At 41.9% G+C, this 17,880-nt stretch overlaps 1 protein-coding gene across 14 annotated transcripts in view; it reads left to right on the top strand.

Annotated features, from left to right (window-relative positions):
- Positions 1-17,880, top strand: part of Rbfox1 (RNA binding fox-1 homolog 1) — a 1,956,039-nt gene that overhangs the window by 675,960 nt on the left and 1,262,199 nt on the right. The window lies entirely within an intron of this gene.

The following is a 17,880-nucleotide window of genomic DNA, read 5'->3' on the forward strand; positions in this document are numbered from 1 at the left end:
ATTTATCTGTCATTGTAAAAGCTGTCTCCTTCACCATTCCCTCCTACCATCTTTGCCTGGAGGTTCCCGCTTATCATCCCACAGTTCAGCTGTGACTTTCCTGAGTCCTTCTTTCCCAGAATGCTCCTGGCTCTGTGCCTCACTTCCTGGACTTGGGTCCCTTCCATGGACACCCATAATATGCCATGTATAGCTCTGTTCCTGCATATGCAATTTATGTAGTTACGGAGACTGTACATCTGCCTGTTTTCAACCTTGGGTTGTGTGTGCCCTACCTTGAGGGGAATAACTATGTTTATCTCCTCTGTTTAACATGACATGTAATGTTTACTAGGTTCTTAAGATCTGAGGGAGTATTTGAATGATGAGTACATTTGTATAATTTTCAATATTTATAGGCAACCTTGTCTCCACTAGATTTAACCTATTCTCTGAAGATTCAATAGTTGTATATGTTTTTAAATTTTTAAAATAAAATCCACATTAGCCTAGTTCAGTTTCCTCTTGCTGACCCATCTTTCAGCTCTAGAATCAGAGATTTTAAAATGTGTTAGGGTTGTATGCTTTGGAAATACACAGGGGGCTTGAGAAAGGTATTAATGTTTTGACACCTTTCCTTTAGAGATACCTTCTTACTACCCCCTTTCTAGTCATCTGATGGATTTTGTTTGGCTAGGCAGGGCTTAGAGGTGATCTCTTACCTTATAGACAAGGCCATTACGCACCTTTCTGTACAACGGGACTTTCATCCTTGACTTTTCTTCCTTCCACTGTAAGTTCCTTGAAGGTCAATAAAGAGTTTATGAATTTTTCTATCTTCTGGACTTGAACAATGTCTGGCCCTTAGTAGATGCTCGTGAACTTGTAGGATGGATGTCTATGCTCTCTAAGGCAGGAAGGAGAGAGCATGCTTATTTTTTAAGCCATGGAGGACTACTTAAGAGCCTTTACAGGGCCAAGAGGAATTCTTATGATGAAGGACTTAGGAGCCTCATAGATTTTAAGGTAGAGAGCATGGATTTGAAAACTAGAGCCAAGCTGGGGAAGAATGTGAATAAGGTAGGGAGTGATTGGACAAAACCCTGCGCTAGGAGTCACAATCACAAAGGCTAGAGATAATGATAAATATTATTATAAAAATAGCTCCTGTGATTACCACCAGGTATCACTTGTCTGACACTTTCTATGTGCCTGGTGCTGTGCTGTGTGTTTTGCTTACATGCTCATCACAGAATGCATCAAACAGGTCTCAGATGACAAAACTGAGGTCAGAAGAGGTGAATATGCCACTCCAGGTAACAAAGCTGTGCAGGATTTGAACTTGTGATCCCAAAGCTCATTCTTCATTGTCACTAAGCTAGAGGAGGTGGTTGGTTAGGTTTCTGCATTTCTCCAGTTTGCAACTATGTTATTTCGAGCAAGTGACCTAACTGGGTATCAATTCTGTCATATATAAAATTAGAAAGATAACACTTATCTTTCAGATTTTTTTGTGGGTCATTCAAATGATTTATTTGAAACATTTAACACATTGCACGGAACACAGTAAACAATAAATCTAGGCTATTATTGACAATAAATAACTAACCTTCCATCCTAGAAGGTTTCAATTTCAACACATAGATGTGACTTTAGGCACCAATCCTTGCCCTCAAGTTTGAGTTATTGCCTAACTAGATCCATGAAACTGGAAGCAGAGAAATAACACACAATTCCAGCAATATCAATATCATTATTTTCATTTTTTTCCCTGATGCTTTCAGCTTGTTATTTGTGCTATTTCTTAGAATAATAGAATTTATTCAGGCAATTTATCCTTAATACAAGCAATATAAATGAGGCTATGCAGTGCTTGTATATCATGCTAATAATATCTGCTTCATCCTTTCTCTCTTTCTTTTTACAAATGGAGACACTGATTTCCTACTCTGTCCTGTCTTTTATTACATTTTCTACACTGAGGTCATCTCTGTTCACTGCCTACACTGGATTCTCAAAGCTGAAATGGTGTTTAATATCTATAAACATTTTGCAAACATCTACCATGTGCTCTTTTTGACACTGTGTGTATTAGAAAAGAGCAAATGAGAACAAAACAATATACTTACTCTTCCTGGCTATATGTTATATCCATCAGTTAAGAATATATGCCTTGCTTATAGTTTGTGGAGAAAGACAGAGTTTTATATTGGGGACTCCAGTTAATTGCATGTAATTTGTGGGTGTAGCTGCGTCTTATTTCTTCTTACACCATGCTATGTCTCTGATGAACTTAATTTATGGTGCTAACTCCAAGTAGCTCTTGATGGCTCCTCAAACTATTATGTGTAGCTTCATTGTTTCTTCTGCACTTGTAACTTATGTTTCTTCAGTCATCCCTAGATGCCCCCACCAATAATAATATCATTCTTTGTCTCTGTAACTGAACTTCCCCCTACCTTGTTTTCCCCAGCTTGTGTTGGTTCTTCCATCCTGAAGAACCCCACGTGTTCATGAGTGCTCATGAGTAATTAAGCTCCTACTTAATTACTCTGTCATCCCTGCCCTACTGGGGCACAATTAGTGATCAGTTCCTCTCAATGAACTTTTCTGATATTTTTTGAGCTTGACCTGGTCTGTTTCCTGCAAAGATAAAACCAGATGGTAGTAGGAACAGGGAAACAGGATCAACCTGTTTTGGTTCAGGATGACTTGTAGGAGTGATTTTCATTATGCTTCAGACAGATATTCAAGGGTTGGAGCCAGGACAACGGAATTAGGTGTGCAGGATTGGGGAGGAAGAGCTAATTTTGGTAGATCAAAAGAAGAATCAGCAAGCCTGACAACACAGATTAAACGGACAAAGATGGACTAGGTATGAATGATCTGTAAACAGGTTTAGAGTTTCCTATGTTATGTCTATTCCTTTATAAATAAATATTCCTTTAGAAATAAAGCCCAAGGGAAGTCTTGCTATAAAAATGGAGAAGGAATCTTCTTTTTTCTGTGATACTCGTGATTAAACTCAAGGCTTTATGCTTGCTGGGTAAGCACCCTTGAGCCTTCAGACTCGCCCAAGTCCTTTGGCTTCCAGTTTTTCGTGTTTTTTTTTCCTCTTTATTTTTAAAATTCAGATAGCTTCTCAGGCCATGATCCTCCTACCTCAGCCTCCCAAATAATTGGTATTACAGGTATGACCACCATGTCCAGCTCAAGGGAGAGTCTTTGTAAAGGGACTGAAATATGGCACAACGGGTGCACTTGTGAGGTGTTGTCTCTGAAAACTGTGTGACCCTGGTGTGTCTCTTAACCGTGTGGCCCTAGGCACATGAGTAGCTATGGTGGGACTTAATTTATCTTCTGGAAATGGAAGATTTAGATCAGATCATTTCTAAGATCCTATTCTTTAAATAATTTTGTGAGGAGGAAGTCAGGGGAAACTGTAACTGTTCAGAGCTGGAGGAGATCAAGTCATCCTGGAACTACCGTGTGCTCTTGTTGAAATACAGAATAATAATGAACCTCGTATTAATATAGTCTGGCTTAAGTATAATACTAATATAAACAAAAGTATATTGAGAGAAAATGATGTTTATAGAGTACACCATGAAGATGAACTCCAGAAAAGGAAAACTAAGCCTTATCTAAATAGCTTTTTCTCTATTGTCACCTGCATTTTGCATTATCATTTCCTGCCTGGCAGATAAATCTCCAAGTCTGCTTCTGATTGAGTTTTTCAAATTTTCTCTTCCATGATAGAATTTGTACTTTTTTTCCCCCATTTACAAAAAGCAAATAGATCACGTGTTTTCTCTTCTGTGGCAAAGAAATAAACATAGCAAAAGTTTCTAAGATCAATTCCAGTTTCTTATTGAAAAATACTTAATAGAAATGAAAAATACTAATTTACTTTTTCAACAAAGTTTTATCACAGATCTCTTACTTGGGAGTAAATACTCCTTAAAACAAGCTAACTGCACATCCTTAATAACTTAAAGTCAGGAGGGCAGCCATGTGTAAAATAGGTGTGTGTTCACATAATTGACTACAGTATTTTGCTACATGGTTAATGCATGATTTCCCCTAATAGAATGCCATTGTGTCTGCATCACATTTTCTAGTTCATAAAAGTCAAATGAGCTGTGACCATAGTCTCCAAAACTTAATGGGAAGTTCATTTTGTGACTTCTGACTTTAAATTGTGTCTTTCTGGGATGAATCGATAGATTTAGACCACATTAATAGATCACATCGCCAAAAGGTCTAATCCTGAATGACTAAAATGGTAGATCTAATTCAGATTTATTGCTTTTCTAGCACCTTGGGCCAGAAGGTCTTTAATCCCTGTACTAATATAATGGATTTGAATTAACAGAATAATACCCACCTGATGCGGGTCATTTATGTTGCCTGCCTCGTCACCTGGCACTGTACATGTCACAGTTTTGGTGGGAAGCTTGGAGGATAAATTAAGCCTGCAAAAACTAACAAAGTAAAGCGCATGTGCACAGAGATTCTTTTGAGGGGTCACCATACGTTGTTTTTTCCTTGGGTGGATGTTCACGAGCACAACAGATTTATTTGCTGCTCTGCCAACATTCTTAGTTGCTGCTACTTATCAGAAGGCTATGAAGGCTAGAAGCAAAGACGCGTAAGTTATGTCCTGTTGTGCAGGCACTCTGGAGCACAGTCGTAAACTATAGCTGGAATATTCACTGACAGCCAGCTTTTCAGGACCTTGACCTTGGACAGACAGCATGGGTTGGGGAGACACCTAGCCTCAGAAATGGCACCATTTGGAAGAAACCAGTAAAGATGCTCAGAGGGTGTTGGCAGTGAGCTTTGTTGGGGACACCCCCAAAAAGGAAGCCAAAGTGTTCCTGTCACTTTAGAGAACACCTTGACTCTGAAAGGCAGTAAGAGAGTCTGAGGCCACCAGACCCTCCTAGAGAGATGAGTCCAGATAATTAATATTGGAGCTGCTACCCCAAGAGGAGTCAGCATGTACCCCAAGGACAAGAGTGTGGGTGGTCTTCTGCATGGAAGACCCCAAGAGAGCACTATTTTGTTGGTGGTGGTACTGGGGTTTGAACTCATGACTTCACATTTGCTAGGCAGGTGCTCCACCACTCGAGTCACTCTCTAGTCCTTTTTGCTTTAGTATTTTTTCAGATAGGATGTCATGATTTTGTCCAGGCTGGCCTCTGACTGATCCTCCTTCCTCCACCTCTAGAGCAGTAGATTTCAGGTGTGCAGCACTGCACCCTGTTTGTTTTTGAAACAGGGTAGAATGCCTAGAATGCCCTTGAACCACAATCTTCCAATCTCTCTCTTCCAAACTGGGGCTTATTAGCATGTACCCCAATCCCAATGCCTGACTCTCAAGCAATTTTAAGAATCTGAAATACAGTGGAGGTACCTGATATGAGAGAAAGAGAGAGAGAAAAAAATAAAATGATATGGGTGATTCCACCTGCCCTTCCTCTTAGAAGAGTGTGAGCCATCCATTTTGCCATAACACAACATATGGGTTCCTAAAAATCACCACACTGTGTAAAATCGCACAATAAAACACACAGGACTTATAGGGAAAATGGGATTAGAAGCATCACACTCCACAACTCCACACTTCATCAGTGACATGTTCAAAGGGGATTGGGACTTTGTAAAAATGGTAGCACAATTTTATACCTGCTAATTGATTAGGAAATACTACAATAGCACCTTACCTTGAAGAGGGCCAGAAGCTTGCAGAAGGAGGCAGACATCCTGAGAGTGGTAGCTGGTGAGGCATTTTGCATGCGTGATAGGGAGGTGGCCTTATTTGAAGTCACCTGTCAGTTGTAAGAGCAGGTATGGTTGGGTGTGCTCATAGCACATTCTATGAACCGAGGTGGCAGGTAAGTGTTTGAGTTGTTTGCTGGTGCACACATTTCTCTACCATCCTATGAGGCTCGTTTCAACTCATCATGCTGAAATTGTTCCCGCCAAGGTCAGCTCATTGGAACACCTTTGCCTTTTCAAATCAAGCATTATGGAACTGGTTATCCCTCCCAGTGCACACAGGATGGGAGCAAAATACAGAAGGTCGTTGAAGTCATTTCCTTCTTGCAAATGTCTCAAAGTATTGCATGTGAGCAAAGTTACTGATGCCTGAAATGCAAGCCAGCTCCTTCAGCTTGGGCTCATCTGAATTAAAACCAAATATGACAATGTGTTTTGAGCTCGGAGAAAAACTGATTTGTGTTGGGTCATTTGAGAGTTTCCAATGTGGCGCCTTCATAGCAAAGGCTGAGTTTGGTCCTGTTGGATAGTTTTGCTTGACACATTTTATTTAGAATCTAACTTTGACATAACTGTGTCCCTACTGGTCTTTTATTCCACGCATCTATACCTTGACATAATTTTATTCCAACAAACAAAATTTGTCCAGGAATATTTGATTGTTCTGAGATTGACCTTGTGATTGGGTCACTTGTTGTAATCTTCATATCAGACTTGAAGGGATTTTAAGGTTATTCAATTCATCCTTGTTTTATGAAGGAGGACTTCAAGCCCTGGAGGAGACTCTGCTCAATACTTAAGACCAAGGCAGTTTTCAAATGAGCTAGAATGTCACTCCAGAGTTTTCTTATGGAAATGCTGAAGACGGTCCTATTGTTTTATTCTCTTTTTTCTTTTATGTACTTAAAATTTTAGTTGGGATATAATGTACATGCAAAAAGCTATAGACATTTGACATCCACAGCTTGTTGAATTTGGAGGTAAGTATAAAATCATTGCCACATTCAAGACCAAATTTTTATATCTATCTATCATCCCCCAGAGTTTCCTCCTTCCTCCTTTGTTTTATTTTATTTTTATATCAATATTTCTTTTGTGGAAAGAGCACTTTATATGCGATCAGATTTTAAAATATACAATGCAGTGTGTTTCACCATAGACCCTATGTTGCCTAGCACGTCACTAGAACTTTTTATTACCGAATATTTGTACCCTTTCATTTCTCCATTTTCCGTCTCCCTCAGCCCCTGGGAACCACCACTCTCTGTTTTTGTAGATACTTCATAGAAGCGGCATCATGAAGCACTTTTCTTTCTGTGCCTGGCTAACTTCACTCAGCCTAACGTCCTCCTGGTCTGTCGTGTTGTTACACGTGGCAGGTTTGCCTTGTTTTTAAGGCAAGGTATTATTTCACTGCATTGTGTACCATTTTCCCACCCGTTCATCCGTTGATGGGCGCGTTGGTTGTTTCCGTATTTCGGTTATGGGAGTAAATGTGATGACCATGAAGGTGCTGATACTTTGTTGCGATCTTGAGTTCCGTTCCTTAGGATAGACATCATCATGGAAACTCAAAGTAAAACCACAGTGAGGTACCACCTCTTACCTGCTGGAATAGGCTTCTATAAAACACACAAACATAGGCCAGGTAAGGTGGCTCATGCCTCTAGTCCCAGCCACTTCAGAGGCAGGGAGTGAGGATTGTGGTACAAGGCCAACTCAGGGTGAAAAAGATTAGTGAGACTGTGTCTCAGAGAGCAAGTCAGGCATGGTGGTTCCTGCTTTAATCTCAGCCATGCAGGAGGTATAAGTAAGGAGGACTGTGAACTAAGGCAACTCAGGGCAAAAAGCATGAGACTGTATCTGAAAAAAAAAAAAAACCCTAAAATAAACAAAAGAAAAAAAACAATGAAAGCAAAAAGGGCTGCAAGAATGGCTCAGATGGTAGAACACCTGCCTAGCAAGTGCAAGGTCCTGAGTTCAAACCCCGGTAGCACCAAGAAAAAAACAAAGCAGACAAGGTAAGCCTTGATGAGGAAGTGGAAGAAAGGGAGTGTTGTGTAGTGCTGGTGGGAATGTGAACTGTGGCAGGCCCGTGGAACAGAGTTGAGAGGTGTCTCAGAAGCGTAAAGACAGAATTGTCACTTGACCCTGCAGTCCCATATCTGGGTCACAAGGATCAGTTGTGTTGCTTCCAGACAGAGCAGCCGGCCTATGTCTGACCTTGCACACAGGGCTGTGCTTGTCTATTTAATCGCGAATGACTGAGGAGACACTGTCCAAATCAACAGGCATAGGGTTATTTCTTTCTTATCCTCTGCAAACAGATCTTATTAGGTGTGGGGAACCCAGTTACTCCCTTCTGTAAGACCTCTCCTTCCCCCACCATGCACCCCTACCTAGTCTCTACCACATTCCTCATTCTCCTTTGAAGCCTTGACACACTGATAGTTGATTTTTTAATTTTTTTAGAGAGTGTTTTAAAGCTTTAATCTCTTCCATTTTAGAGTTGAGAGAATGGGGATACAGAATTTGTTTTCCTGTCAAGTCCATCCAGATAGATCACTGAAAATACTGTGTCTTGGGGAATTTACATTTGTTCTGGTTTGTTTTAAAATATCATAGAAGTTTTAGAACTCATTCAGCACTTGGAATAAATATATTAAACAAAACTGACAAAATCCAGCTAATAAAACAGACCACAGTTGAAATTAGGACTGATACTGTATGGAGGTATCTGAATCTATGTGTAAAAGTCTGGGCGTCCCATTGGTGGGGATGGGAAACATATAACATTTGGGATTAATTTGTAGGTATCTCCATGATGTCCTTAAAATGTGCCATGCATGGAGGTAAGAAAAGATGATCAAGTTGAGGTATTTTAGAATGTACGTAAGAGGAAGGAAGGGGCTGATTTCTTTATAATGCTGTTAATTGAGTTGGGTGGCCTCAGTGACAATGGCTGCCTGTTGTGGGTGCATTGTGTGTGCTGATGTCTGCATGTGATTCTCCTAAACCCTTAGCTCTCCACCAAGAGGGCATTCCAAAAGAAAGAGATGAAAGAAGAAAGGCGCCAATGCGTGGTAACACGTGATTAAGTTTTGACCCTGTGGGTTGTTAACCTTCAAAGCTAACTCTGCAGTTGCCCAATATTATTAGCAATGAAAAGAATTTGCTTTGCCCTTTTTTAAATTACCATAAACCGATTGACTGAGACAGAATGATGTTAATATTTAAGAAGTAGGACGCTAGATTCTATTATCTCAGAAGGCTCTGTCACCAGGCCCTCTCTGTAGTCCTGTTATCTAATTATTGGGCTTAAATTGCATTAGTGTGCTAGCAATTTGTCTACCCCTGGAAAAGTAATTGACATTTCGGTTACTGCTTCATATTTGGGGGACTTGCGAGCTAGTTCCGAAGAGTCCTCTTCTGTCACAGGGGATTAGCCTAATGTTGCCTGGAAGAAAGGGAGGCTCTGTGTTTTAAGGTATGCCGCCTCTGAAGCTGGTTGCAATTTGGTATTAAAATTTCGGTTCTGTATCAGAGCTGATAAGTCACCTGAGATGAAATTGAACAAGGTTGTCGTGACAAAGTAATTAATGGCATTTTTTTGACTTTCAGACGACTTTCGGGGAAGCACACTTCTTCTGTTCTTCGGCTTCTCCTGCCGTGTTTATAAATATGGATGCACATTTACAAAACATCTTTAGCTGTTGTCAGATGTTTCGCCGGCCCCGGATTTATGGTTCCTCTGAATTACACAGCGCTGGGTGCACTTGGAATACAGCAGCGATCTGGCAAGGCTGGGGAAGGTTGTGCGTTTGCATATTTCAGTCACTTTGCTTCTCCTGATGCCAGACGCTTCTCTCTTCTTGTTTCTCTATGTAAAATGTCGAGAGCAGTATGCTTTGGTTATCTTCTTTCTAGACTGTTTTCTGTCTACCCGTTTCAGCTCAAGAGGATACTTAGGGGCATTAACAAATACTCTGGGTTTCGCTTTGAAGCAGAGCCTCAGGATCTAGGCCGTTCTTTCACAACCTGGAATAAACAGACTGATGGTGCGGGGCCTGCGCCCAATGCGCCTTACGGTAACTGGCCTCATTGGCGTGAACCAAAGGGAGGGGCTGGAGCCATCCAACAGTAAGTACCACGAGTGGCTAGCCATCATCTCCCTTAATTTGAAAACCGACAATGAGTCTTGCAAGTTTTCAGACACTGATAACAAGTTGGTATTTGTGCCATTTAAGGCACAGCTCGAATCTGACTTAGGACACAACTTCCTCCCTATCTTGTCCTGTCAGCCTCTTGTCTCCCCTGGTTCTCTTGAGTTCTGCTGGTTTCTTTTCCATTCCATGAACAAGCAAGCCAAGATGTTGCTCTGCCAGCACAGTGTGCACGCTGTCCCTTCTACCCGGAAGGGACAAGCTTGGTTCTTTCTATTTTTAGGGACACACGAAAGTGTTCCCTCCTCAGAAGGCCTTGCTCTGTCACCTCCTGCTCTGACCATTTTTTTTTCTCAATCTGCTTTGTCAGTTCTTATTGGAATAACCCATGCCTCATTGCCATTGACCTTGACTTCCGCTCCTCGCTGTAAAATATACACTCCATGAGGGTAGAGACACCACCTGTCTTGTTTGCTTCTCTGGCTCCAGGAGCTGGTATTAGGAAGTGCTCACAGTGTTTGCTGAATCTTTTAAACCATCTTCAAATTTTAGCAGCAATAATTTGTAAAACTTTTAAAAAAAATGTTTTAAATAGGTATAGACTCCCAGGAAATTGCTAACATAGTATGAAGGGTTCCTGTATTAATGCCCATCTTTTCGTCAATGGAAAAATCTTACATATGACTAGAATCCTACGCATGGTGGTACCACATTGTAATCCCAGCTACTCGGGATGCTGAGGCAGGAAGATCTGGAATTTGAGGCCAGCCTGATTGAAATCAGTGAGACCCTGTCTCAAAAACAAAGCACAAAGCAAAAGGGTTGGCGGTAGGGTTCAAGTGGTAGAGCACTTGCCCAGCAATCACAGGTACCCCCAAAAAACAAAACAAACAAGAAAACAACAACAAAGTAGTAGCTTTCCTTCTCTTTTAGCTAGCAGTGACTTCAGTAGGCAGCGGTCATTTGTATAATCTAATTCCTTGTTGTTTTGTATCTGGACAATTTTTCTCCTTCAACTTTTTAAGCACACAGTACAGATAAGCACATGGGAATGGTCTTTATTCTTAAAATGGGCAGAGCGCCTGTGGCTCATGCCTGTCATCCTAGCTAGGAGGGAGGCTGAGACTGGGAGGATTGTGGTTTGAAGGCAGCCTGGGCAAAAAGTTTGCAAGATCCCATCTCATTGGAGAAAAAGGTGGGCATGGTGCCATGCACCTGTCATCTCAGCTATGGTGGGGAAACTTAAAATAGGAGAATTACAGTCCAGGCTGCCTGGGCAAAAGTGAGACGCTGTCTCCAAAACAAGCAAAGCAGAAAGGGCTGGCAGAGTGGCTCAAGCAGTAGAGCACCTGCCTAGAATGTGTGAAGCTCTGAGTTCAAACCCCAGTACGGTCAAAGTCCACCCCCAAAATCGCATACATAGTGAAATGAAATATTTCACTATATTATCAGATATACTACTTTTTTGTTTTCTGAGTGTGATTTTACTTTTTAAGAAACTAAAAGGTAACAGACTCTGCCTGAAGTTCTGTTAGGGGTTGCTCAGAAGGTTATCAGGGTACGTATTTCAGCTGTGGCCGCACACCCTGCTGCCCAAGAGGCCCAAGCTGCCCGAGACAGGTATCAAAATGAACCCTGGTACTGATGGCTTCCTCTGTGTCCTCTCCTTTTCTCCTCAGCCTTCTGACGCTCTCGGTGGCTTTGTAGGCTCGCGTTGTTTGGGGGGGCATTTTGCATCAGGCACACTTTATCTTTTATCTCCCAAGAGATGACAGTTAATGTAATCTACAGAAAGTCATAAGTGAGGCCGATAAAATGATCTAGCAGCCCAAAGGTTGCTGCACTCCTTCATTGCTGCAGCAGTGAAGTGACAAGATTAGGGAGAGGCAATCCATCTGACAGAGGTGCCACCTGCGATGATGGAGATCAAGGTGTGTTCACTTATTTATTTATTTAGTTAGATTTTATCCTCTTTTCTCCATCCCTTCTTGAGAGGGCTGGAGAAGGAGAGGCAATTCAAGGAGAAACCTGGTCCTAAAATGGCCATCCTAGGGCCCAAACTTCCCCAAGCAATGGCTTGTCCCATGCGATTGAATTACTCTTTGCCTTGTTGAAGATTGCTGTCCCTCCCGTTTGGTTTAGATTATAGAGCGGTGACAGTGGAGATGGACTTCCAGAAAGTGAGTCCACATTCTCAGTTCACTTGTGAGTTTTTTTCCTTATCATTGAAAGGGTATGGTAGTCATTACTCTTTGAATTTAAAAAAAAAAAACTCTATGTATCTGTAGTTTCCTTTTTTTTAGTTTCTTCTTCTGGAAAGTAAATATTAATCTATGCTGAAATATCATTATAACATGTTAGATTTTATATAATAATATAAAGCACATACTCCATTTTGCAAAATTTAAAGTTTTTATCACTGAAAATGACGTCTTTTCCTGCACGTTGGGATATTGAATCTTTAACTTTTTCTGCCCTTTGCTTGTAGTTTGCTTGATTTTCTTGGTGAAAACAAACACATTTTTCCTTGAAGGAAAAGACAGTACTCACTGAAAAGAAAGAATGTCACTGCAGGGTAGAGGCCATTTATTTGTTCATTCAACAAACATCTGTCTAGTACCTTCTGGGTGCCTGGTACTTAACTCAACATTTAGTGGAGAGTAAGACTTCCTGGGTCCCTGCTTCTTTGGAATGTGGCATGTCTTATCTGTCCCCATCCCAGGACCCTTTAGAGATATAATTGTCTCTTTGTCAGCTCACATAGTGCCTGGACTGTGCAGTCAACCAATATCCCCTGACTAGGTCCTGAAGGTGTACACAGTGGTACATGGTGGGGTCACCTTATTTGGGAGTTAGTAGCCACTACTTTCAAGAATCAGGACTTTTCACATAAAAGAGCTTGCATTTTTTGGCTCTTCTTGAAAAACTCACCCTCTGGCTTCATGACCCTCGTGGAGCCGTGGCTGCCTCCCTTGTTCTATCCAGTTTCCCACAGTCCCCACTGCTCTCTACAGTGTCACCCACAGCAAGGCTTAGTGTCCGCTTATCAAGCCACTTCTTTCCTACACTTGTCCAGTACCCACATTTTAGTGGCCTGACTGGGCATTTTAAGTTTTTTGTCTTTTATCTTACAACCTTGAAGGGAAATGTTGATAATATTTGTAGTATAACACTGGAAACCTTCCAGAGTTTTTGAGAGGTGATGAGGACAGCTTAGAAGGAGTTTCTTTCTTTGTGGTGTGGGAAAACCCAGTGACAGGGAGCTTCAGCATTTGGGTTTGAAGTACACATGGAGCTGTTCCTATCCTTCACGAGAGGTGGGCTGAGGCAAAAATGCTATGTCTTTCTTATTATCTCTTAAATTTTCTCTTCAACAAAATAGAAGAACAAGAGGGTGGAACAGGGTCTGCCCAGAAGTGTGTGTGTGGGGAAGTAAGCAAACAATATATACACATATGAATAAATGTAAAAACGATAAAATGAAAGAAAGGAAGGAAGGAAGGAGGGAAAATGGTGTGAGGCAGCCCTGTTTTCTGCAGTTGACAAGCTGCTCACCCAACCCTGGTGGGGTGCGGTTTGTCCCAGTGAGCTCACTGGGCATATTCTGTAACCACAGAGAAATTCAACAATAAATTGAGAAAATAAAAAATCACTTTCAGTCTGTCTATTTCCTTACTTAATTCCATCTCATCTGGTATATGGAACCCTTCAGACATGAGGGGACAGGGTTGTGCAAGCAACTTTTGACTTGAGCCGGGTACTGGTGGCTCATGCCTGTAATCCTAGCTACCCAGGAGGCAGAGATCAGGAAGATCGAGATTCAAAGTCAGTCTGGGCAAATAGTTTGAGAGACCCTTGCTCAAAAATATCAAACACAAAAGCAGGGCTGGCGGAGTGGCTCAAATGGTAGAGAGCCCATTTACAGGTGTGAGGCCCTGAGTTCAAACCCCAGTGCCACCAAAAAAAAAAAAATAGCAGACTTAAGTAAGCATTAAAACTCTCACCAAACAGGTGCAGTGCAAGCATCTGTCAGTACAGAGGTCTCCCCCAGCCTCCCGTTCTCAGACTGTACCCACTTCCTTCAGATCTTTCCAGCTCTGAAGGAAGCTAAGTGTGGGCGTTCTGCCACCAGGAAGGGAGGAGCAAGCCACTGTCACTGGGTGAGTCAGTTATCCTCGTGCCTGCAAGCAAGGTCCTCCACTGAAACCCAGAGAATCTAGACCATGTGGACAGGGAACCTGGGTTCCCAGTTCCTAACTCCTCTGCTCTATGCTTGCAGAAGTATCTTGGCGTTATCAGTGACAGGAGCTTGTATTTCTGTCCCTTTGGGATAATTTCCTTTGTAATGGAAGAGATTTTATTTTCTTTCTCCAGATAGGAACATTACAAAGTTAGACATTTTACAAAGGTCTAATAATAAGCCTTTGTTCTTCAAAGACGTGAACACAGACTATTCAACTCCACCGAGTCCAGAAGCTGCATATTCACCCGCCCTGTGGGGACTGGGTCAGTGCAGCCCTCCCACCTTCTGTCAGACTATACAGGGCTGTTTTGTTATCCTTGTCTTTCAAGGGCTTTTGTAACCTAACTGCATAGTTGAGAAACTCAGTGTTGGAGGATAAACTGAGCCGAATTGAGGGAAAAACATTCTTTTGGTTTTGACCCTGAGAAAAATGCATATGGCGCCGAGGTGACCTGCTCATTCTGAGTGTCCAGGAGGGTCCCAGTGTGGTCTCATGGCAGTCTGGGAGGACCATGGTCTGTTTCCACGGGATGGCGTCTTTCTTCTGTTAATGCTTCACCTCAGGCAAAAGAGGGCTTTTACATTTGCTTTCATCTGCAAGCAACAGAATGTTTAAATCATAGCCTGGTGCTGATGGTTCATTCCTCTAATAGTAGTTGTTGGGAGGCTGAGATCAAGAGGATGATGGTTCAAGGCCACCCTGGGCAGGATGTTTGTGAGACCCCATCTCAACTGAGAAAAGGGTGTGATGGTATGCATCTGTTATCCCAGCAATGGCAAAAAAAAAAAAAAAAAAAAAAAAGAGACCCCATCTCCAAAGAACCAAAGCAAGAGGACTGGAGTTGTACCTCAAACAGTAGAGTTCCTGTCTAGCAAGTGCAAAGCCCTGAGTTCAAACTCCAGTATTGCCAAATAAATTTAAAAATTGAATCACAGTGACTTAAGCTATACTCCATTCTCCCTCTGTCTCATAGAAAGCCCACCTGACTTCCTTTCTAGGTGAAGCCTTTCCTGTCTTTCAGATGAAGATAATTTAAAAATTGAAGGTGTGCATACCATTTGGTTTAAGATTCTGCTTGTAGGAATTTAGATTACAGATAAACAAGGAACAGATCAAATAAACTATGTCCCATCCACTCAAAGGAACACATTACAACTATTAAAAGTGAAAAGAAAGGCCAAGCAAGGTGGTGCATACCTGTAGTCCCAGCACTTGGGAAGGTGAGGCAGGAGGATCATGAGTTCAAGGTCAGCCCACTAGTAAGACTCTGTCTCAAATAAAATAAAAGAAACAAAAGAGTTTAGGAGGTATTGACAGATATCCAAAATATATTGAGAGAAAAGACACTGAATAGCAGCATCTATATGGACTTACAGATCAAATGTTGTCACATTTGCCTAAAAATTTACACATAGATGCATTCATAGGGAAAAATACAGTATATTTTAATATCTGTATACTGTGTAATTACAGTGTTAGAGCCACCTATAGGTATGTAATTGTCTGCATGTTTATTTATAAAATATTCACCAATCTAATGGAGCAATGTAAGTTTTTATAATTGAAGATTTCCTCATCAAGAAATATTTTCTCAAAGAGACCTGTATTATATTTTTATTCTGGAAAAACAAAGGTAAGTAAAAGGGGCCAATGGGAAAGAAATCCCTTTGTTATTAATGGGGCATCCCAGAATCACGCACTTAGAACATTCACTTTGTGTAATGAAGGCTGGAGAGGCCCTTCTTGCTAATAGTGAAGTACACTTATTCCGTGCTCACTGCTGAGGTCAGCTGTAGACATTCCTGCTGCCTTTGAAAATGCTGGGAACATCAAAAAAGTACCTCGTTTTGAACCATAATACTCAAACTCTAAGTCTTCCCGATTCACCGACTTCAGTTTCTGTTTACTCCTATATATTTGCACGTAAGCACAGAAAAGTCACATACTGAGTTTTTCTTTTATTACCCTTTGTCTTTGTTGGGGGGGAGGGAGGGAGTTAATCAGCCCTGTCTTGAACCCTTAATTATTCCATGCCAGGCAGCCTTGTGAAGATATTCCTTTGGATTGTCATCTTGGTGACTTGGTGTCATGGTGGGTAAATGACGTTTGGGGACCTTGTCCTAGCCCAGAGCACTGGCCTGATTACAACCTGCCTTGTCAAAACCTCCCACACAGCAGCCTCCTTAGGCCAGATCGTCCTGGACAGTGCTGCTTCGACACCTGTGTGCTGCTGATGGGGATTCACACCCTTGCTCTGGTGCTTCGAATTTGTCGACCATTTCTGGCAGCTGTATAAATCATGCCATCAGCTTATGACACACAGTTAAACCATATGTGAACCTTGGAGCCATTATTCTGTACTCTTACTTCAACAATAAAGAAAGAAAGAATATTGGATGCCCTACGTGATTCTGTGCAGAAAAGTGAAGACCGGATCTACAGTTCCTATGGCCACCTCATGAAATTTTAACCCTTCCCACCCCTTGTCAACAGGACCATCCTCCATTCATCACACTCAGTCTCTCACACCAAGCCTGACCTCTCACCCTTGACACTATTGATACTTAGGGGTATATAATTCTTTGTTTGGGGGGGGGGTGGGGATGGAGTTAGGGCCAAGGCCTGTCATATGCATTAAAATTGGCTTAGGGGTGTCCTTGGTCCCTGCCCACCAGGTACCAATAGAACCCATGCCTCTAATTAGTGATTACTAAAACATCGCTGGATATTTACAAACATCTCTTTGAAGGCAGTCACCCCTGGTTGAGAGTCACTGCTATAAGCAGGCTTCCCATCCATCTTCAGGCCTTTACTCAGCCTCTCTCACACTTGCTCCATGTCCTCCAGCCACACAAGTCACCTCTTTCCTCCCATGGACTAAGCTCCTCGTCATTGAGACAGCCCATATGGCTCTGTCCCTCTCATAGCCCCATTCCCCTACCCACCGCTCCCAGAATTTATTCTCCAGAGTCTTTAATATACTAATCTGCCTCGGGAAGCTCCGAGGATGAGAGAGAGAAAGAGAGCAGTAGTGTGCTTCCTTTTCTGAGTTTATTTGATCATGAACTAGCCCCAGATTCCCATATGTGCAGTGTTCCTTAGGACCAGCAGTTGTAAACACACTATCGAAAACACTCTATTCCTTTCTTTCCTTAAAGATGACTGATTCCTCCCTGATGTCTTGCTCTCTTCCTTTGGCTGGAAGGGATTTATTTTCCTGTGCTAGATTTCTTTTAGCATACATTTCTCCCTCTCCTTCATATGGACTGTTTATCCTGGATGGACTCATTCCCCAGGTGCATACAGCTCTTTGAAAGCAAGTCTTCTGCCTCATTCACCACAGACTGTTTTCTTGCATGTGGAAGGAGCTAGGTAAATATCCCAGTGAGTTGACTGTGTCTATGACCTAGGGTGAATCAACTCACCATTGTGTCTGTTGATAGCATCCATGAGACAATTGTGGTGGAGCAAAATGCAGAGATGATTCTCCAGCTTGAAAGACCAAAGCCACACAGATTTTAAGCATCCAGAATGCAGAGAGCAGGCTTCTGTCATGTTTGAGGTTGCTCTGTGGATCCTTGAAGGGAAATAGTCGTGAGACAATCATGTTGGTTGAAAGAATGAATTTCAGTTATGAATTTCAACTTTTCTCAACTATGTTATTTCCATCTACTCAGCTGAGCTAGTGCACCTGTCAAGAGGCTCCCTTC

Source organism: Castor canadensis, chromosome 17 (assembly GCF_047511655.1).
Source record: "Castor canadensis chromosome 17, mCasCan1.hap1v2, whole genome shotgun sequence".
NCBI lineage: Eukaryota > Metazoa > Chordata > Mammalia > Rodentia > Castoridae > Castor > Castor canadensis.